General features: G+C 37.5%; 1 protein-coding gene across 1 annotated transcript in view; it reads right to left on the bottom strand.

Annotated features, from left to right (window-relative positions):
- Window positions 1–20,395, bottom strand: part of XIRP2 (xin actin binding repeat containing 2) — a 74,678-nt gene extending 54,283 nt beyond the window's left edge. The window contains exon 1 of the mRNA XM_025460050.3: window positions 20,113–20,395. The gene's annotated coding sequence lies outside the window, so the exon portion shown is untranslated. The remainder of the gene's footprint in view (window positions 1–20,112) is intronic.
- Window positions 20,396–22,907: the final 2,512 nt, after the last annotated feature.

Genomic DNA, 22,907 nt, shown 5'->3' with positions numbered 1-22,907 from the left:
TAATAAATTATATATATGATCCTAAGGTCTTCATAGAGTAAGAATTTGGAAGTAAAGGTCACTGGTTTGATACCATAGTGCTGGGATCAGTGGGTTGCTCAAAAATACAGTTAGAGTTAGAAAAATGTCTATTCAGAAAAATACCCAGTGTGGCACAGTTCACAAAGTCAAATGCTCTGTAATGATCTTATTTATAAAGCAAGATTCCATCTCAACACATTTTCTAAATGTAAATATTTCTTACTTTCAAAATCTAGGAACTGTAGCAGAAGATAAAGTTTTATAGACAGGATGACCATCTAATAATATTATAATGGATGTAACTGGATGAAAGGTAGATATTAAACACCAGTGCTTCAAAACTGTCTTACATAAATACTACTTAAATTTTTGTGAATTTTTTTCTCTTTTGCCTATCCAATATGGATTACGTGGAAGTAATTAAAGTAAAAGGTATTTTGACCTCTGCATTTCATTGACAGACCACTTGCTAGTGTTGCAAACCTGATATCAGCTGTGTCTGATTTTACAACAGGCACCTGGCCGAGGTAAAAATCAGAGGAAAAGAAAGCTGTCAGAGATGAGAAAAGAACTAGGGGTATTAATGTTTATAGAAGAGTTAAAATACACACTGAAGGCAGTAAAGAGAATAATATATGCTGTGGAAGAGAACATCACTAACATCAACAGTAACGTGAAAGGAGATTTCAGAGAACAGAGCACAAAATCCAAACTGTAAGTTGATAGCATTGCAGTGAGAGGCTGGGTGGGGATGGGGAGAGGCAGAACAAATAAGATATATTAGAAGAAAAATTGCTGAAAATAAAATTTAGGCATAGATTTAAAATATTTACCATAATCTAGAAGTAAAATTAAAATTGAAACACCGATGTAGCAGTAAATCCTTGTAAAACTTGAATACAAGGAGAGAGAAAAATTCTGTAATTATCTAGATATATGAAGAGTTTCTGCAATGAGGAAACAAAATTCAGACATCCTTAGATGTCTTCTTTATAACACTGAATACTAAAAGGAATCAGAAAATTGGTTACTGGTTACTGGAGTTTTAGTTCTGTGAGCTACAGTCTGTATGAATCCAAGTTGGTACTTGTGTGAGAAGACGGTCCATGTAACAAAAGTCAGCTGAAAAGAAAACAAAGGGCCTTAACATATAATACCTAAGCAAGAAGGTAGAAATAAGATCAGATGTAGCAGTCATAAAAATAAACAGAGGTCAAACTCCACACTGAAAGACAAACAAATAAATCCAACCATATGCAACCCCCAAGAAATAAACCTAAAGCAAGACACAAAATTTAAAAAGAAAGCGTTGGGTAAAAATGTAATAGGCAAATATAAAATGAAGAAAAGTCATCATGGCTATATTCTTTAAGTGTACTAAGTGAGATAGAGGGCCATCAGCAGTTGGAAGATACTAATCGACCAAGAAGCTGTAACACTGTAAGCCTCTACATGAGGATTAGCACAGTACAGAAACATAGAAACACCATCAACAACCAGAAAAAGGAGAACTTTATGGGAATCTAATTGCTGTGGGTGACATTCACATATCTCCCTCCATCTTTACCACATAAAATTTCAAAAGGAAATAATTCACATTATATAATAAAGACGGCTTCTTTAATATATTTCTTCATTATCATTAAACAACTCTTGGTTTATCTACAGCAAGAACATGACACGTTCACTCTGCTCCTGAGTTTTCAGTCTGGTTGGAAGGACAGGCACTTATAACCCAAGAGTTAATGGGTTTGCACCAGCTGGGTTGGGAGTCTACAGGGAGGATATAATCCACTCTGGTGTGTCACCAAGCAGGTGTCAGGAAAAGCATCCTGAGAAGTAGAACATCTGTACTGGAACATGAAGGAGGTGGCCACACGAGTTTGTGGAAGACCAATGGCATGAGACAGCAGCATTACCGATGAGTCATATTGGGAAGTTGGGTAATGATTTTGTGGAAAACATGCAACGGTTCCTCACCTCTTGGCATGTTACAGAGTATTAGATGGAGTAGAGAGCTCAATGTTTTTTAAAATGATGAAAAATCTTCAGAGAAGTAGAAAATTATTTCAGTTGGACTTTCTAAGCATAAAAAAGCATAAAGTAAAATATCTTCACAAGTAAAAATATAATAGCAAATATATATGAAGTGTTTTCTATGTGTCAGACATTAATCCATTTACTGCTCTCAACTACCCTATGAGGTAGAGACTATTTTTATTTTTTATCTCCATTTTACAGATAAGGAAATGGAGACACAGAAAGGTCACAAAACTTGCTCAAGGACAGGTGCCTGGTGAGGTTCTGAGCTGGAAGGGAAAGCCACACAGGCTGGCTCAGGTTCTGTGACTTTCAAAGTCTGTGCTGCTTCTCAAGGAATGCACATGTCCAAAACCCAAATAATCACTTCCCAGTAAATAGACAAAGGAAACTTCAAACAACAAAGAGATGCCTTTTTCTGTTGTGATCTGACTCATGTTGTATATACAATAAAAACATAAAAAATAGTCCTAGATAGCTAACTCAGCTATCTTATGACTCAAAAGAAATTCTAAGGTTTAATAGTAACTTGAAGTCTTGAGCAAATAAATGAGAATTTAATGATTTTTTTCTTTCAAATTTTCTAAAGTCAATCCAAGAAATCTTTATTTAGTCCCAACTAAGAGCCAGGCAGAAAGCTGGCATGCCATGCGGAAGCCCACAAAGCTGACGCAAACACAGATATCAGCTTCAAGCAGGCGAATGCACTTTCAGTGACACATCCATGGCCTTGCTATTGCATTTCGGATGCATTATAAAGAAGTAAACTGCTTAGTACTCAGGGAAATTGATTTAGAACTCAATTGGGCGAGTGATGGACTAAATTCCATCAAATCTAAATATATGATCTATAACCCAGTTCAGATCTGTGAACAGGATATCATACCGATGGACATAGCATTGGCTCACAGCCATTAGCATGAATAAGTTTTCTATAATTCTTAATATCTGCATATCCCTCAGCTAATAATAAAATTCATCTCTCTTAAACATTCAGAATGCTGCTGCCAAGTCAAATTTATAATCACATTTTAAAAAGGATTTTTATTTGTTTATTTTAGAGAGAGAGAGAGAGGGAGAGAGAGAGAAAGAGAGCAGGGGGAAGGACAGAGGGAGAAAGAGAGAGAGAATTTCAAGCAGGCTCCGTGCCGAGTGCAGAGCCAGATGAGGGGCTCAACCTCAGGACCCTGAGATCATGACCTGAGCCAAAATCAAGACTCAGACATTTAACCAACTGAGTCACTCAGGCACCTCAATTTGTAATCAATTTGAGTTTTATATATTTTGATTCATTTGAATATTATAAAACCAAGAAATAGATGGAAAATAAAATGAAAGAGTAAGTATATAGCACAATCTTACATTAATTTACAGTTCTTAAAAACAACAACAACAACAAAAAAACAGAGAGAGGAAGGGCAAAGAGTAAACTGAATGAAAGTGTATGCCATGACAGCACAAAAACTCTACTGTGGCATCCATCCAGCATATGGGCAGAATGAACCAGATTCAATCTTTTAACTTAACCTCCTTACAGTCTTATTCCCTCCAAATGCTCTATGTTGTTGTATGTACACTTGTCACTTTCCTCAAAATCCATTTGTTCATCTGATTACCATGCTTTATACCTTAACACAAATAGATCATCTTTCAGGCTAATAAAAAGAATTAGTTCTTGCCTCCTTACCAACTCTTCCCTAACCGGTACTCTCCCAGTTCATCAGATACTGGAAGAGATCTTGTATTTCTAGTTGCCTGTTAGAGGAAGAAGACAAAATTCAGCAATTTTGTAAGCAAAATATTGGTCCTCCAAAGATGTTTACATCCTTAGCCTCAGAATCCATGAATGCATTATTCTTGTTGGCAAAAGAGACTTTGTAGGTCTGATTAAGTTACTGGTTTTGAGGTAGGGAGATAATTCTGGATTATCCAGGTGGGTTCCACGTAGTAGTCTCAAGGATGTTCATAAATGAAAAAGAGAGGCAGGAGAGCCACAGTTGAAAGGAGAGATGAAGACAGAAGCAGAGATAGGGGTGACGGTGAGGGAGTGGGAGGGCAGTGCAGATCTATATTATTGGCTTTGAAAGTGGAGGAAAGGTCCCGCGAATTAATGAATGCAGGCAGCTTCTAGAGGCTGGAAAATGCAAGAAAGCAAGATTTACCCCTGGAACTTCTGGAAAGAGCTTGGCCCAGCCAGCACCTTGATTTTGGTCCAGTGAAACCCATTTTGGATTTTGGATCTACAGAACAGCAATATAACAAATTTGTGCCATTGTAAACTACTACTTTTATGGTAATTTGCTACAGCAGCAATAGGAAACAAATGCAAACATCTCATGTACACCTACATGCACTGCCCAAATCAGATATCACCACAGGGTGGATTCTTTCTAAATAATATTAGTTCCAGTTCTCCCAAATCACAGCAATTGATATATACAAAGCACCTTGTGATAGAAACATCCTTAAAGTTATTCCTTATGCTCCCCCCCCCCAGAAATATCCATCTTCTTATAGATAAGACTAGGTTTAAATGTCCATTTAGATTTTAATCTCTCTGGGTAAGAGACCTGCCATCTCTAATTGTAATGACATATTGTCATATAGACTCGTCCTGTTTTCTGCAGCTCCTATCACTTCACAAAAGTACTTCTTGTACTAAAGCAGTTATGAATGAATAGAATTTAGTCAGAAATTAGATAATTATCAGTATAGTAATATTTCCAGCTTGGGCATATTTGGAAATTTAATCATATTGCTATTAAATATTTTTAAATTAATTGTTCAGTTTAGTTAAAGAATTGCTCAGTTACAAAAATCAATAACTGAATAGAATGACTTAAATTTCTTTGAAATGGTCAAATAAATTAGAATCATTAAATGCCTATCGATGGTGCATATTTTTACAACATAAGTCTCTTGTTAGACATTCCCCTAGCATAATCAAATTTATATTGCATTATAACAAGGATAACTGTCTATTAATGAATATTGATTATGTGTTAAGCATTTTACGTATACTCTGATTCATCTACATTTACATCTAATTTTTACAGCAACCATATCTGATAGGTGGTATTTCCACTTAACTGATGAAGAAAGTGACACTCAAAAGATAAAATCATATAATAAGTGGCTGAGTCCAGAATTGAGTTCAGGTATTTCTGAGCTACTTATTCAACTCTATCTACACAGTCTCTTATGTGAATATTTTTAATTGAGATATAACATTCTATTAGAAAGAGCATTTTTAATTGAGGTTTATGAATCCTCCTTTCTGCTTCCTAAACATCTATAGACAAATCCTTTCTAAACATTTATTTTAGTGCATGTAGGCATATGTCAAAGGGAAACCAATAAAGTTGAATATCTGTGACTCTAATTGGCTCTTTTTACATCCTCATAAGCTTGAGTTTAGAATTAGAAATGAAAGCAAATTCTTCAATTATATTCCCTTGGTCACTTCAGAGATCAAACTGGAGACAGGTTTAGGTATCCATTCCTAAAGTAGGATATGGATTCCTATCCATATCCTCAAGTAGAGATAGGGACTTACTCTAAGGGAAGAGAAATGCAAAGCAAGGATCACTGCCCAAATTTTCTATTGATCTATTCCGCTCCAACATGGGAATTGGTATCGGGCTCTCATCACAGTATCCTCTTTGTTTAAATGTGCATCTGAGATATACAGTAAAGGTATTTGGTAAACTCTCTTCTTAAGGCTTTAGTCATGCATTCAATAAACATCCACTGTCCATCTACTGTGGGCCAAGCACAGTGCTCAAGGCTGGGCATGAATTATATTCAGCCCTACTCTACTTGAAGAGAGAAGAAAAAAAAACCACCAGAGAGATCCTCAAGAAATACAGTATTCTAAGAAGTGGCCTTATCTCTAAAAACAGAAATACAACAGGTTGTATCATTTCAGCATGCTGACTTCTGAATAAAACAAGCTCCCAGATGGCTGGTCCTGCTAAGGAAGTTGGCTTGTCTGAAGATACACCAAATGCGGCCCTCCTAAGGAGGAGACTCTTGAGGAACTTGGTGGCATACACTCCATATCCCCACCCCCTCCAAACCACATTTATTTATATCAAGATGGAATAAATTAAGATGGATCAAGCTAAATCCTATTTAGTGGGGTTACCTACCTAACCTACATTGCGGGTAACCTACCATGAGGCTCCATTTCCCTTCAGATTTCTCCCACTTAACCCAGGCAGTGAGTGAGTTGCTCTCTGGCAATGCTTTTATTTGTATGACGTTACTTTTTAGTGTATCCTTGAGTTTCTTGCCCCCCAGCCCTGCCCCAACTTCTGTCACTTTCCACCAAAAAGCAAGTCCCTCCAGCCCAGGGTAGAGCTAAGTTAATTTTGTAAACCTTTCTACTCTGGTCTCTGTCTTGGGCTCTTATCCATCAGGAGGCAGACCCATATGCAGATTAACCGCCCACTCTGGACCCAGAAAACCCACTATTTAACCTATTTCTGGCACTCATTTTTTACTTTAAGCAAATTGTTTAACCTTTCTAAGCCTCTTTCTTCTTCCCTGTATCATGAGCATGATAACAGAACCTGTGATTGCCTGAAGGGAATCTTATAAAAGTAGAGTTTACATAATATCTTGCACATAGTAACAATAAATACTCACTAGCTTCCACTCTATGTGTTATTATATCTCCTAAGTGTGGTCATGCAGATAACCTGAACCAATACAAGTCAGAGGATAAGAAAGGTTATGAAATTTCTCAAGGCTTAAAGTTGTAAGTGAAAAGGATAGGGCTTGATTCTGATCCACCTAAACCTAAAGCCTTCTGTAAGGATATTTCATTCCTCCTTATAAATCAGATATCTACCATGTTTCCTGAAACAAGGAGAACACAATAAGTCATGAAGGAATGGATAACTACACGTTGAGAGTGAGGCAAAGAAGTTGGCATATCCTACTCATATGACTACAGAGATGAGGAAAAAATTACTAACTCAATGTATGTGATATTCAAAGTGCCAAGACTGAATATTGATGTATATTTGAATACTGATGAATCACCATCTTTTCACCAGTGAGCAATGAAGTTGTACTCTGAAAATGTAAAGTTCATAGAAATCACCCTAATATATCACATGATAGGGACAGATTGATTCTATTTTCCCCCAAAAAACATTCCTCATATTTCTCTCTCTTCTATGCAATGTAGGTAAAATCATGAAACTATCACTCAGTTATTTAACATTTTTCATTTCCTTATGCAGCCTCTGAGCAGTGGTCATGGTGCAGCAAACCTTGGTCTGGACCAGTCAGGTGGCAAGGATGGGGTCACTCCCTACATCTCTGCTGCCCCGTGGCTGCCTACCACAGGGGCAAGGAGAGGGGTCCTAGATTTCCTCATTGGGATCCATTCCAGAGTTGCTCTGCTAGGTACCTATGCGTTGCTAAGTACTTCTCCTAAATACCTCCACCAAGTACCATTCTTTAAGTGTTAAATAACCCCTAAGTAGAACTGTCGCTATATTGATTTAGTTTGAATATAGATTTTCTTCCTCTTTGAGTATTCCTTCTATTTAAATTGAATCCCGTCCTTTCCTTCTCAGTCTCTATTCCAGAAAATCCCCAAATTTCACATCATTCTGCATTATTCCATGTCTCTGTGAGTTGCTACGTTTTTGATACAACTTCTTTTCCTCACTCCTTATTTCCTCAAGTACTCCTTCTTTATTCCTACTGCTTTATTATTGCTTTTTCTTTGCCCAAACTCCCTATGACTGTTCCATTTCCAAATGTCCTTCATGCCTGGCTCAGCTACTACTGGGCAGTGCCTTTGTGACAAGAATGCCATCTTCTTTCTGTTGTCGATGTTTTGTTTCGTTTTGTTGGCTGGAACTTGAGAAATGGCAAGCAAATATAATCACTTCTCAACCACAGAGAGAGAGAGAGTCCTCAAACTCGGTCTGTGATTAGCAGCAAACGTTACCTTGGAAAGGCTGTGCAGGAACAGACTAGTTATTTTTTTTTAATTTTTTTTTAAAATTTATTTATGATAGTCACAGAGAGAGAGAGAGGCAGAGACACAGGCAGAGGGAGAAGCAGGCTCCATGCACCGGGAGCCCGATGTGGGATTCGATCCCGGGTCTCCAGGATCGCGCCCTGGGCCAAAGGCAGGCGCCAAACCGCTGCGCCACCCAGGGATCCCAGGAACAGACTAGTTAAAACATCCACCAGCACCTCTAAAACCATCAGGACTTCCAGACTACACAAAAGTGACTTTATCCTGGGGTCAAAGCAATTTGTTGATAGATGGAGATGACTCATGCACACTAGCTTAGAGTCTGTCTTTCCTGAAAATGGTCTGCTTCTTTTTTTCTCTCAGAGGCTTTGTAAAAATCCATACAAAGCTAGTTCACGTGCCCTGAACTGTCCTGTTTAGTTCTGAGTATGCTGTTGGGCACTCAACAGGTCAAACATGAGCAACAGTAATATCATGGGAGATGATGACGTTTTCATAATCTGCAAATCTGCAGCTTCGAGAAACATCTCCCTGGTATACCCACCTTTAAGTTGTTTGCATGTAGGCAGAGGCAGGCAGTTTAATTACTTCCCAACTATTATTTTAAATCATTTCTGTGTCAGCTGCATTCTGGATCAGCCAGAGGTTTCTGGATCTGTTTTAAGGAATTCCCTATACTTTACCCTCTTTCCAACTTTCACCCCTCTCCTTAGGTTAGCATGTGACAAAGGATATTAAAAGAAAGTCCAAATCATAAAATTCTGACTCCAACTTAGGCAATTGATGCTGTGGCAGCTTTTCTCCTACTGATCACCCTTTTTCTTTGAGTAGTAAAATATATTTCAGCCTTTTGTCTTCCAGAAATTTGGTCTCTGAATCTATACAAACTCTTTTCAGTGACCTTAAGTCTTTGTCTAAAGTGCTTTTTCTGCCCAAGTCTGCAAACAACAGATCCTTTGATATGTTTTTTTTTCTTTTGAACTTAATGGGTGATAGGCTTGATCAAAGAAGGGAACCCACACTAATTCTACACTTTCTTTACTGAACATTATTTGGAAAACCTAAGCAATGGAGGGAAAAGAGAGAATGCTGAAATAACGTAACATATTGCTCACGACTCTTCTGGAAGTGAATTGACTCTTTCAGAGAATCACGTACTTAGAAAAATTCCACCTAAGAAAATGAACACTGTAAAAAAGATATGGTCTTTAATCATTGGATCTTGAGGAGGAAGACAAAAGGGCTAATGTTCAGTAGAGTGTTAAGAACCCATGTAGGATACCGTCTTTCTTACCAAAGCTATAGGTTCTTCTATTGTGCTCTAAAATGAAAGGTAATCGGCATCTTGTTCAAACATTTGTACTATCCCAGATGCTTTCTGGCTCCTGTCCCCATAATTGTAGGGACACTAGAAAATGCTCTATAGATTTTAAGAGTCTTTTAAATAGGGAAGAGGGGTGTTTATAAGTTAAAGTGTAATAATTTTAAAGTATCAAAACTCGGAATCAGTCAGGTTCTGGGTCATTCTCTCTCTCACCATTAAGGTGCCCTCCATGCCCTTTGCATATAAATGCAGACTGTAACTTCAAAAGAACAAGATGATGTCAGTTTCCTAATGATATGCCTGTACTAGGAACGGCCCAAAGAGTGGACGTAATTTAATAGTCTGCCCTGCTTAAGATACACATGAAGAACATAGTTAGTCAGTCTCATCATCCCTTAATTTATTTATACTTATTTATCTTTACAAATTTGGCACTGGCATTTGTTTCCTTTCTCTCAGATTCAAAACCTAGTCCTGTAAGTGTGCCATCAGTTTATGCTGCTTATTTCACTCCTGTTTTTTAAAGGGTGAAGTGTAAAAATCACCCTTTAAATGTTATTCAGATGAAAAACTTGCTCTTTCCACGCACATTAAGGCAGTGACATCTGTGAACAACAAAGAATTTAATTAAAACTTGCAAACAAAAGTTTTCCTAGACCAATGGTATTTAAACTCAAGTGTAAGATAAGGTGAGAGGAGGAAGGCTGAGGGGAGTGAAATGTAAAAAAGCAATTTAAAATTTAGAAATTGGGCTTCATTGTAAAATTCCACATGAAGCTTTAAAATAGAGTCACTTCCCCACACTATTCCTTTTAGGCACCAAAAGCCTTGGGCAGATGGACAAGTCATTTCAACTTAGTTTGGCCTGTTGCTGTATTAGGACAACTCACCTGGAAGGGGGAACTCAGACTGTAAAGTAAGCATCTCTTTGGTTGTCTTTAAATATTAGTTTTTAAATTTTAGACACAGAATGACAACTGCAGGTTATCACCCACTAGTGAGGAGCTCAGCATCTGTTTCCATCTTTTAATTCTTACGGTGGCCTACATGGGCGTACCTATCATGATTTCAGTCAGAGAATCTGTTAGCTTCATCGACTTACATACATTGTGAACATGGAAGGATGGGTACCACATGGTGGCCAGAAATGTTCCTTATGTGCCCTTCCTTTGGGGTAGGAGGAATATAAAGCATTTCTAAGGACGATGTTTGTGCTTTCTCTAACAAGGAGCAGTGGGATCTATCCTAACATTTTTGTAGAAGTGGCTATTAAATTTTTATTATTATCTGAAGCCAAAATTCTTAGATTTTAAAGAAGCAGATGGACAGTTGAGATGAAGACAACCAACTTCACAGGTATGTAGCATCTGACATCATGACCGATACACGGGAGACCATCAGTAAGCATTTACCAAATGAATTTGTCTTGAAATCATAGTGCACGATTCAATGCCCATCTTTCGATGGTTCCTATTGAGAGATTTTGTTGCTTTCTCTCTCCTACTTCTTTTTAAAGAGTAGAAAACAAGTTCCAAATTCTGCAACAGAAGTTATTTAAGCAGCCCGGAGATGTGAAAGTTGGGATTAAAGCTTCCAGGAGGGAGCAAAAATAAACTTCTTGCCTGTGAACCTGTGAGTCTCCCACAATGAAATCCAGCTCATCACCAAAAATGCTCCGCAGGACACCGCATGAGCAAGTGAAAATGAGAACGGCACAAAAATGTTTGCTTGGGAAGTGAAACCAGTCAACTTCAGGCTTTCAGCCAAATTAAATTTCTGCCAGAAATTCTCCTGTTATTACATATCTGCAGAAAGCAATTAGTAAAGTATTGTAGCTAAAAAAATTCCAGATACATTCATGTCTCCATCACAGTTCAGTCCAGAAGAAAATAATAGCCTCCCCGCGCAGTGGGCCAAGCACAAGAGTATAGGCAGGACATGCAAACAAAAATGATATACACGCATTTTTCCTTGGAGGACCATCTAATGACAAGTAGTATCCCGTTTGTATTTTGAGAGCTAGGAGGAGGGCCTCAGTAGGTTTTCTGGGGGTCCCAGTGCACTTCTGAACTGGCAGCTTGCCAAGGAAAGCAGATGTGACAGCAAGCCCTAGGTCCCACTCAGCAGCAGCGCAGGGCCTGAGGAAAATGTCATAAACCTCACCAAGCCTGACACTTGCCATTACAGAAAGTATCTCAGAAGAAGGAGGAATTAAAAATGTTGATGCTTCGCAGCACTCTGCGTTGTTCTTTATAAAATCTCAAACCTGAGTACGGAGTTGGTGAGTAGCTTAGACCAGATCGAAGTAACACTCATCTATCATGACCAGTCTCCTGAAAAATTCCTGATGCCCAACCATGTGTCGTTTCCCAGGCTCCATCCCTAGTCTTCTGATTTTGTCTAACCATACACGCTCCATCAGCTCTCGGCTTCATCTCTATTATACCCAGTGCATACCTCTGGTGACTATTTTAGCCCAAATTTTACATTGCCAAGCCTTTTAAAATCCAACATAGCCTTTCTTAAAAAGTATTACCGACACACTTGTTCCCATTCTCATATTTTCCAGTTGTATCTTAGTGTAGAGAACATCTGGATTGTTAGGAATAATGGTGAATGTGATGAGAAGTTAGTATATATGTATTATATATTATTTATAGAGACAGGCAGCCTCGGATAGAAACAAAAATTGTAAGCAACAGGAAAATGTTGAATTGGTTTTTGGTGAGGTGAATTTAGCTCAAGAACGTGTGGACAAATGAAACGGGGGAGGGGGAGTCAAAGAAAGCTGTATTGTTGAAGCTGACAATGGGATTGTGGCTGAATGAACATTAGGCCTAGCACGGTTCCTTTAAGCTATTCCTGAAGCCTGGAGTCAGGAGCCCTCAACTCCAGGCCTCCAACACTCCTGAATTGTTCTTGGCTTAGTTTGAAATGCACGCCCAAGTCCAGCACGGGCTCCAATCCTATCTTGTTTCTAGTCCTCCTTACTTTTGACCTTGCCATTTATTTTCCTGTTTATAGCTTAGCGTCATCCCTCAAATATGATGCATTGCACCATTCATTGGCTCATGATCTTTCACTCTTTTAGTTTTTAAAGATTTATTTATTTATTAAAGATAAAGAGAGAGAGAGAGAGCATGCATGAGTGGGAGGATCAGAGGGAGAGAGAATCTCAATCAGACTCCTCCCTGAGCAGGGAGCCCAACACGGTCTCCATTTCACGACCCTGCGATCATGACCTAAGCTGAAATTGAGAGTTGGATGCTTAACCCACTGTTCCACCCAGGCACCCCAGTCTTTTGTTTTCTTTTCAGGTGTTGGATTCTTCTTTGCCTTTGCTGCTCAGATTCCCTTGATAAAGAGTCTGTTCTCTAAAGCCCCATCTTTTAGTGCCTCTCTCCTGCGTGAGTGTTCTCCTTCCATCTTCACTCAGACACTGCAAGTGGATCCAAGATCCAGAGCCATGAGGCAAACAAAAGCAGAGAGGTGGGTGGGCAGGATGTATTGAGGATGGGAAGATTATGCTGAGGGTCAAGATCAGTTTTAGCAGAAAATAAAGAAAACCATGGTCTATATTTCAAGAGTCTAAGAATTAAGTCAAGGTAATAACAAAGTCCAATAAGTGGCTGGGAGCAGCTCTATCAGAAAGGAGACGGTGTCATTAGGGCTGAAGGTAGTTGAAAAGTTTGATTTCTTGAAGTAATGTGATGTTGACATCGAGAATAACGGGAAGGTTATTAGTTTCAAGAGTAGGAATTATTATAACAGAAAGAAGGCACTTAATAGCTTTCTACAACTCCAGAGAGGACAGAAATTTAATTTGAGCTGAAAAGTGCATCTCTGCAAGGTAAGGATGCCTTTAACAACAGACCAATAACTCAGGTAGCTGATTTTCTCTCTTAAACAGTTTTTGGGGTGGTGGGTTTTTTTTGAATGTTCAGCATCTAGGAAAACTTGGTACTTTATTTTCTTATCTTGCTTTCTAGGAAAGAGATAATGGTTCTATGTTGTACTAGCCTCATGTATTACATAATAATAAAAATGACAGTAATAGCAAGAGCTAATGTGACATTACTTACCAGGTGCTATTGTTTTAGTCATTTTATAAATATGAATTTATTTAATCCTCAGAACAAATCTATGAGAAAGATATTAATAGTACCTCCATTTTCAGATGAGGAAACAGACACAGAGATATTAAATAATTTACCTGAAGTCATCCAACTGGTAAGTGTAAGAGCCAAAATTCAAACCCAGGCAGTTTGTTCCAAAGTCTTTGTTCAACTTACTAGGGTTCACCTGAAAGTATTTTCTAATTTCCCAATAAAGTGTTATCTGGGGTTCATTTGGAACCTCTTCTGGCTCTGGGAGATGGTGTTTTGTGATTCTGGTAAACTGAGGGCACTGCATACAACTTAAGGATAATAATAGTTTTAGGGTTAAGGAATTTATTCCAGAGGTCTTTCATAGAAATGAGATTTAAAAAAAAAAAAGGAGGAGGAAAGACAAGGAGAGAGAACATTCTACATCATTTGAGAAATCTTGCTGATTTCACGAACTATCCAGATTGATTAAAATGTAAAGATGATATAAATAATGAAATTTTATACATCAGCTCCTAGAGCTTTAAAAATAAATCTATCCATGGGAGAGCAATCCTGCAGAAAATGTTTATGTTCATTATTATTATTGCTGTTGTTATAAAAATGTAGTTTGGCACTTTCTCAATACAAATGTTCACAAAATATTGTGTCAGGTTCTTCCCACAATGTTATCCAAAGAATAAAAAGAAAAGTCATTCTGGATGATATTGTGGTTACTGGTTTTTGTCTAAAGATCACTCTTTACTTGAACATCCAAAGGCACTTGGAGAGTGTAAAAGAAATGGAGGTGCAGCCCCAGTGGCCCAGCAGTTTAGCGCCGCCTTCAGCCCAGGGTGTGATCCTGGGGACCTGGGATTGAGTCCCATGTCCAGTTCCCTGCGTGGAGCCTGCTTCTCCCTCTGCCTGTGTCTCTGCCTCTGTGTGTGTGTGTGTCTGTCAAGAATAAATAAATAAAATCTTAAAAAAAAAAGAAATGGAAAACAATACGGAGGCACCAGTGACACCATATTTTACAGAAGATAATATACATATACAAATACATATATGTACATATATGTGTGTATGTATACATATACACATATATATGAGCATAATGGAATATAATGGAAAGAAATGGTAATAACATAATATGATGAATAGTCAAGAAGCTGGGATCAGTGGGTTGAAATGGTGAGGTAAATTAAAGAGGTGAACATTGAAGTCTGAGATGATTTACTGCTTCTATTTGAAGGTGGAGTATTAGAAACTATAAATAGTAGTTTTGAGTTGATAACCACAATAACTGGACTGGATCTTTCCAGGAAAAGAAAAAAAAAGGAATCGTAACTTAAATACAAACACCTGCCTTCCTTTCAAATTTCATTTCCCTAAGATTTTATAGAGTAAAAGTGGGGACCATTGTCCAGCTCTGGATGACAGATGGGTGATGCATCCTAAAATTATTCCCACTCCAGAATCAGTCAGTGACTGAAGTGGACATGCACTAATACAGTTCATTCCTAAAAAATATATGTTTTTGAGTCCTCTGGGACTCAGGGGGCTAGCATAGTCTCTACTGGAGAAGGTAGGGTGGTAATGAGATTCTGTGCCCACTCTGAACATCCTGGGATGGTTCTGAAGACAGGAGGGACTGAGCAAGCTGCTGCTTGCCAGCAGTTCTTCCTTTGGCCTCCCCGGCTTTAACCCCTGCGTTCCAATTGAAAACTTGCTGCTGGGCTTCACCCCTGCAGCAAAACAGCAGACTTCCACCCTATACAGCACTCAGGAAAATGGCTTGGGATACAACAGAAGCAGACACAGCAAATTTTAAATAGAGCTTCTAGCTGGAACTGACAACCTTTAATAACATGAATCAACTCACTTTTTTTGTCTCTTTCCCAGAAATATTCCAACTTAGCAATACAACACTTGTGTGGAGAGTCAAAAATTCTAACTTACAAAACATGCACATTAAAAGGTGATCCCTAGCTTTACAAAAAGATTTTTCATTGTTTCCCTGGACAGGGAATTATTTACTGTGTTACCTATGAACCTCAAATTATTTGACAAAAAGTCTTACTAGCTAGATAAGGTAAAGCTAAATTCTTGCTATGACAGTATTGACTAAAAACAAAGTTACCATCAACAACAGAGTAGTGATAAAGGCACCCATAAAGTTATAATGTAATTTAATGGGGAAATGTGACTCTACTTATCAAAATTTAATATAGTTAAAAAACCCTGTCACTTTATATTGTAAATTCTACCTACATTTTATTTCAATGCAATTAAGTTCCTATGGGTTAAATAATTAAGTTAAATGATATTTAAACATTAGTTTATATACAGTCCACATTTACTGGACTTTAAATGAAGAACACTGAGAACATGTTTGGAAACCATTTATAATGCTGGACTTTGCTTGTAAAATTAATGGTGATAGTTTTTTTTGTTTTCAATGTTAGTAACTACCAAGTTAATGCATTTAGAAATACACATGCTGATATATTCAGATTCTTTAGGAAGATGCTATTGGATCTTTTACAAACAGAGAAATTTCCCAGAATAAATTCTTTTAGTATCATATTTATTTTAAATCATGTGTATGCCTGGAGAATTTGGCAATTACTTACTTTTGAACAGTCAGATATATCTAAAGTGTTCAGTTCCCCAAGCAGCAGGATATATCCTGCATACAATTAGAAAAATGTAGAAGACAAATCTACTCAAAGGTCTGCCAAAAAGAGCAATGAAAAACCATGTGCCAATGAGAAGACCATGGGGGATGGGGAAAGAGCTCATCTAACACAGAAGATGAGCAAACTGGAATGCTTAGTAAAATTTAAAAAATAAAGCAATCATCATATTTTGAATTTTAACTGAATTGTATGTGGATATCTCCTTTTCCACATTTTTTTTTCACAATTTTAAGAGAATGGGAAATACAAAAGAAAAAGCAACAAAAACCTACTGCTGGAAAAAAAGGACTTTATCAAGGTGTACCTCAAAAATGTATGGCAAGTCATGGGAGTGGAATGGGATTGGGTTGAAGCTTTGTGGAATGACATATAGCATTGAAACACAAGTCAAGAGAGTTAGCTTCTAGTTCTCTGTGTTTAATAAGAGTTACTACTTAATGTTCCTTTGCCTCAGTGTTCTTATCTAGAACTTAAAACTGCCAAACTAAATAGTCACTGAGGTTCTTTGTGTTATCTGTGGAATAAATTCCTCTTATCCTTGGCAATATTTTAAGAAGTACAGTTACTCTACCAGGAATTTGGATTACCTACTGTATTGCTCACTGGCAGATAATTTTTATGCCATCATTTAGGCTCACAAAATGTCATTAAATATAGCCACAGCATCATCTGTTGTATCTAAACTAATGTGAATAATTTGTTGAATTTGCTGATTTTCAACATTTTTAAGAAAATAAAATCTTTGCTCTTTTTGTTGCCTAATTGTTATTGTCCTCTGGATTTTACTAATTTTACTGTACAAGTCAAATACACACAGGTTAGTTAAATTTGTAAGAGATGGAGTCCAATGATGAGGAAAGTAAATCGTATGAAAGTTTTACTCTGGAGTTCACAGGTAGCATTTCAAAGGAGAAGAGATTTTGTGAATATATGTGATATAATAAAAAATAAATATTTGGTCTTTGTCCCTGGCTCCTGGCACACAGCTCCTATAACTCTCAGAATCTCTTGATTGGTAGTGTCTTTAGTATACTGATAAGATGATTGCTGGTCTCTTGTGCGGGTTGAGGGGGAATGGAAATGGCTTGAGGATGGGTGTTGACTGCCAGAAAAAAACAACTTAATGATTAAAGAGTTAGGACATTCAACCCACTTCCCACCTTTGAGAGGGGTGAAGGGCTAGAGGTTGAATCCAATAACCAATAGATAGTGATTTAGTCAATCATCCTCTGTAATGAAATCTTGATGAAAGCCCAAAACAAAAGGTTTGGTGAACTTCTAGGACAGTGAACACATTGATGGGCATGGAGCCGAGATAGAGTGTGGAGCTCTGTGCCACTCTCCATTCTCCCTTGTCCTATGCATCTCTTCTATTCAGCTGTACCTGAGTTGGTGGCTGAAATGGGGGCAATCTGTGGGGTCTGTTCTGACTCTGGGAATCAGAATAAAAATTGAATTAAATTGTATACGCAGTTGGTGTTGGAGAATTGGAGAATTGGTTGGTGCCAGAAAACACCACACATTTGTTGTCAGGAAACAACAAAAACAATACAACATATCACACCATCATATAAAGATCATGAGTCTATATGGCATAAATCAGTGTTCTAAAAAAGTTTTCCGATTCAGAAAGAGCTGAAGTTACCCACCATTCTGTGAGGAACGAGCCTGTAATTTGAATGAGGAAGTGTCTGCTTCAGAAGCAAAACAAACAAAAAACAAATTAGAATTTAATTAAATTTCAAACTGTAACTTGAATGCTCTCAAAATAGGAGATAGGAAGCAAATAAAAAGGACAATGTAATGTCAATTAAGTACTGTCCCCCAAAGATTGTTCAATCAAAAATGTTGGAATTACACTACCAGGCACTTATTAATTGTCTGCTCTGCTCTATAAATTACTGAATCTAGACATGACTCTTGCTATGAAACAGGTCTTATAAAACAGTCACTCAGTGGGGTACCTGGGTGGCTCAGTGGTTGAGCGTCTGCCTTGGGCTCAGGGTGTGATCCTGGGGTCCTGGGATCGAGTCCCACATCAGGCATGATCCTGGCATGGATCGAGTCCCTCATTGGGCTCCCCACAGGGAGCCTGCTTCTCCGTCTGCCTCTCTCTGTGTGTCTCATGAATAAATAAATAAAATCTTAAAAAAAAAAAAAAGGTCTCTCAGTGACCAGGGTTGTGTGTCTGTGTGTAGGAAAGACAGAGCAGAGAGGAAATAGTTCCCAGGATCAAGCTTAGTAGGAGAGTCCAACCCCAAATCCCCTCATCATAAGCAATAAAGCAATATTTTACCAAAGGAATAAAAAGAATACTGACGTGTATTAGGTGTTCAATTGGTAAATGTGAGAGACAGAACAGGGATGCTGGCCGACTACTGACAGCCATCAATGGTAGACAACTACAAATGACCTCTGAACTTTTTACCCAAAAATGTGGGCTTTTTACCCAAAAATAAACCAGAGGAAAGGCAACCAACCCTCTCTTCCTCTATAATCACAGAAGACTTGAGGCCTGGGCTAACATTTTTACATGAACATCTTTTGAATTAAAGCCCTCTGCGATCATTAAAGAATGTCTACTTTTATTTTTCAAGTGGTTGAAGGAAGCTGTGTCTTAAAGATGCCCAACACCGGATGAAAGCAGAAACATTCACTCCAAACTCTGGACTACATTTTCCCCAAACAGCTGGCACTTTGCCATATTTGCAGACATCCGAAATGCTGACTCTAAAAAAATGGGACTAGTTGTTCATTTACATATTAATAGTAAGAAGGTAAAATATTCAAAGACTAGGCAGAGAGGTAGAGAAATATTTAAGCATAGAATTCAAGACTCCTTCATTCCTGATCCAATATTTTGCCACTGAATGGTAGTATCTTTAAAGCTCAAAACAGGTGCTCTTTCATATTAAAATTCATGGCTCTGAATGTAGCTGAGGTAAATATTTTACTCGTCCTTTGGCACTTGCACATGAAATTTTAAAATAATTTAAACAACCTACAGCTCGTCAGTGACCAAATGGAGCTCTGGTAAAAATAAATATCTTTCAGTTCAGCACCAGCTGGCTATATTTAAACCCTGTATTATGTAATCTTAAAGTGTCCTTGCTTTTAGTTGGTGTCTTAAGATATTCTGTTATAATGCCTGTCCCAAATTGCTTCAGTCTCTAACATCTAAACACTTAAGGCACAACAGGACCAAATTAAAGTGTTCACAGGCAATCGAAGACAGAAAAAAATCCATTTGAAACAGTATATAGGCCATGATACCTTTAAAGTAAAATCTCAGTCTTCTCTCTTTAAGTTTGTAGTTACTATAATTAGGACTGGCAGATCCAACTGGCAGTGCTTTTCTTAATTCTGCAAAACATCTAAGAACCTGATTCTTTAATCCTTACTCCAGTAATACTCCCAAAGGAGAGGAGACTGTGGCTGGGGCAAGATGTACAAAATCAAACTCAGGCTGGAGAAAGAATAATTCTCAATACATTCCTCTGAGCAAGCTGCAACAGTTGAAGATATTTTAAATTCTTCCCCCCTCCCCGAATTCAAAGTAACACAATTTATATTTTTTAGCAAATTCATTGTATATTTTATTAATTTATGGTCATAGATACACTAATTTTTTTAGTTTTCTTGTTTAGCTCTAGGTTGAAGTATAATTTTCACTCATGACTTTTTAGCTTTAAGTTTGATTCATTATTCTTCAACACTAAATATGAAACACTCTAACCTTTTGGCAGAGATTAATATATGAAGCCTTACACTTAATAAATAAAGTTGTGCTAAATATTGTCATAAAAACAAAATCTGACCAGATATTTTCTTTTATAACAATTGCAATTTGACCAATGGTCTTCATCAATCTCAAGCAATCAGTAAGAACATATCACAACCCAGGAAGTGGGTAGGTATCAATGACTATATCACACATACCTTTTGTAATAGTTAGACCAAACTCCAAGTTTGTGAAAATATCATATATCTTTACAGTCCTTCACAGACGAGCTTCCTCCCTTGTTTTGTGGACAGCAAATTTCCCAGTCCCCTGAAAGCAATCGGGAAGTGGAGGCCGGCTCCACTGAAGGGTCTATCAAGCAAGTAGATGGGACGGCTGAATTTATTTTAGCCCTGCGTCTAAAGGATGCAACTTGGCACCTATTTTTAGGAACTGAGCTCTGTATAGGTGGGGCCTGAGTCAACTACTCTTTTCAGAAGTGTGTCTCTGAGGGCACTCTGCCTCATAGTGCCCTCAGTAATGTATGCATGGCTTTAACACATGTGCAGTCAATCAAACCCCTTTTTGCAGCCACAACCATCAAGCCAATTCTCAACTTCGAAACAAAGCCTAAACAATAGCACCGATAAGGAAAAGGACGTATTAAAGGCTTTAAATCATTCCCATTTTTTAATAACTTCAATCTTTTAAGAATCAAAAATATGAAGATAAATCATGTGGAAGAAATTCTAAATGTATTCCGGTAGAATTTGGATCCTCAGGAAGAGGTAGCATTATTTTTACTTAGGACATGTTCTTAGGTATGGAACATGTTTCTGTGCTTTCTGAGGCTTCACATACAAGGCAAAACGCTATTGTAGTGTTCGTATAAGTAAAGAAAGTGCTCTTTGGTTAAGAAAGTGAGGAAAGAAGGGGTAAGAAGGAGTTCTAGCATAAATCATTTGGCATGGGGAAGAGCAGTCAGGGAAAGGAGTCACCTCACATGCTCCTGAGATAATAATATTAAATGTCCTTTGCTGCCACCCTACTTACTCAGCATGACCTGACCTGGAAGAAAGTAGAACTCACCAAGAATTGCTATTTAGCTCCACAATGCCAAGACCTAACACATCCTAAATAAATATAAAACCACCAGCTTCCCCTATGTTTCCTCTCCCCTCGTATTTTCCTTGTGTAGTGTTACGTATGTGTATACTAATGGCCTCACAGCAAATGCAAATAAAGAGGAAATTACCCTTTGACTGAAGGGAAACACTTGACATATGTATATACTGTTTATTTTGTACAGAATGTTTACAAGTGAGCTATCTCCCGTATCATTTACTAAGAAAGACCAGATATACCTTATAATTTTTCACGTACAATATTGATTTCTATTAAAAGTAGGCCAAGGAGTGATATCCCTGCTGATTAACTCCAAGAAAAGCCTTCTAAAATGGTGTTCGTGTACACTCTCCCCAAGATCTTGGAGGGCCAGGAGCCAGTCTAATCTCCTTATTTTAAAGTTGTGCTCTGCTTGTGTGGTAGCCACTAGCCACACGTGGCCATTTACATTTTAATTGATTCCAATTAAATAAAATTAAAAATCCAGTCCTCATTGTGGCATTTGAAGCCACATTTGAAGTACTCAATCACCATATGTGACTAGGGGTTATGCATCCGTACATATATAGCACTTTTCTATTATTACAGAAAATTCCAGAGACAATGCTGATTTAGACCACAGGATTTCAGCACAGCTTTCCTGGTAACTAAACTCTGTGACCTGGCAAGTTTCCTATGCTGTGAAAGCTTCACTTTACTCATCTGTGATTACACATGACTAAGTCTATCTACTTTAAATGGTTGTTGTGAAGATTAAATAAAATACTATGTATGGGCGCCTGGGAGGCTCAGTCCCTTAAGCATCTGCCTTCAGTTCTGGGTCTGGTAGTGATCTCAGGATTTTAGGATCTAGCCCCGCTCTGCAGGGAGCTGGCTTCTCCCTCTCCCTCTGCTGCTCTCTGTTGTTTGTGCTCATTTTTGCTCTTTCTCTATCTCAAACAAGTAAAATCTTAAAAAAAAAAAAAAATATATATATATATAATATTCATTTCAGTCTAAATGTAGGACAAAATATTTATTTAAAAATGATTATTGTTGGATTACTTTGCTATATATTTAAAATGGCACTAGGTCAAAAATAAAATAAAACAAGATAAAATAAAAATATAAAATGGCACTAGATCTAAAATCACAATAGTTCGACTGCAGTTGAGGAGACGGCTCTTACAATGTGTATGCAGTCAGCTTCACGCTCACTTTTGCATACAGATGCTAATGATGCTTATGGTGGTTTTATTCTTCCCATATATTATTAATTACTCAAAGACATAACTGATAGCTTCATTTTTTCTTCTTATTCAAAACAGCCTGCTTTCTCATCTCATTGCACTGTGTGTTAGATTTCTTCAACTGGTTCTTTAATTTTACTTAGGTTAACCTTTCTTCAAACCTCCTGTTGTTACCCTTTTAGGAAAGAAATATATTTGATTTAAATACATATAGATAAATAAAATCGTATTTTCATATTTTTCTCATTACACATTTTCCGATGCTTATAATCATCAAAAACTTCAATGATTATACATTGTTAAGAGGAAAAAAAATGGATAGGAAAAGAAAACTTGGTGAAACATCATAATATAGTTGGTAACGGATTAAGAGCAATAAGCGTCAGGATATATGCGCTATAGTAGCTTGCATGAATTAATTAACTTAAAATAAAGCAAAAACTTGTAGTTATAGAATTAATTAGCTATCATACAATTTGGTTTACTCATTTTAGTCCTGAAGACAATGAAAATATCAGCACTTAGATTCTTTCCATTTATTATTTTAGTTGTTTCAGACACTGATTTTCATTCTTCATTTGAAAACAATCTAATAAATTGTTATAAAATTACTATGAAAGTAAGATGGATGGATAGGTGGGTAGGTGGATGGATAAATG

Source organism: Canis lupus, chromosome 36, assembly GCF_003254725.2.
Source record: "Canis lupus dingo isolate Sandy chromosome 36, ASM325472v2, whole genome shotgun sequence".
NCBI lineage: Eukaryota > Metazoa > Chordata > Mammalia > Carnivora > Canidae > Canis > Canis lupus.
This window is presented reverse-complemented; position numbering and strand designations above follow the sequence as displayed.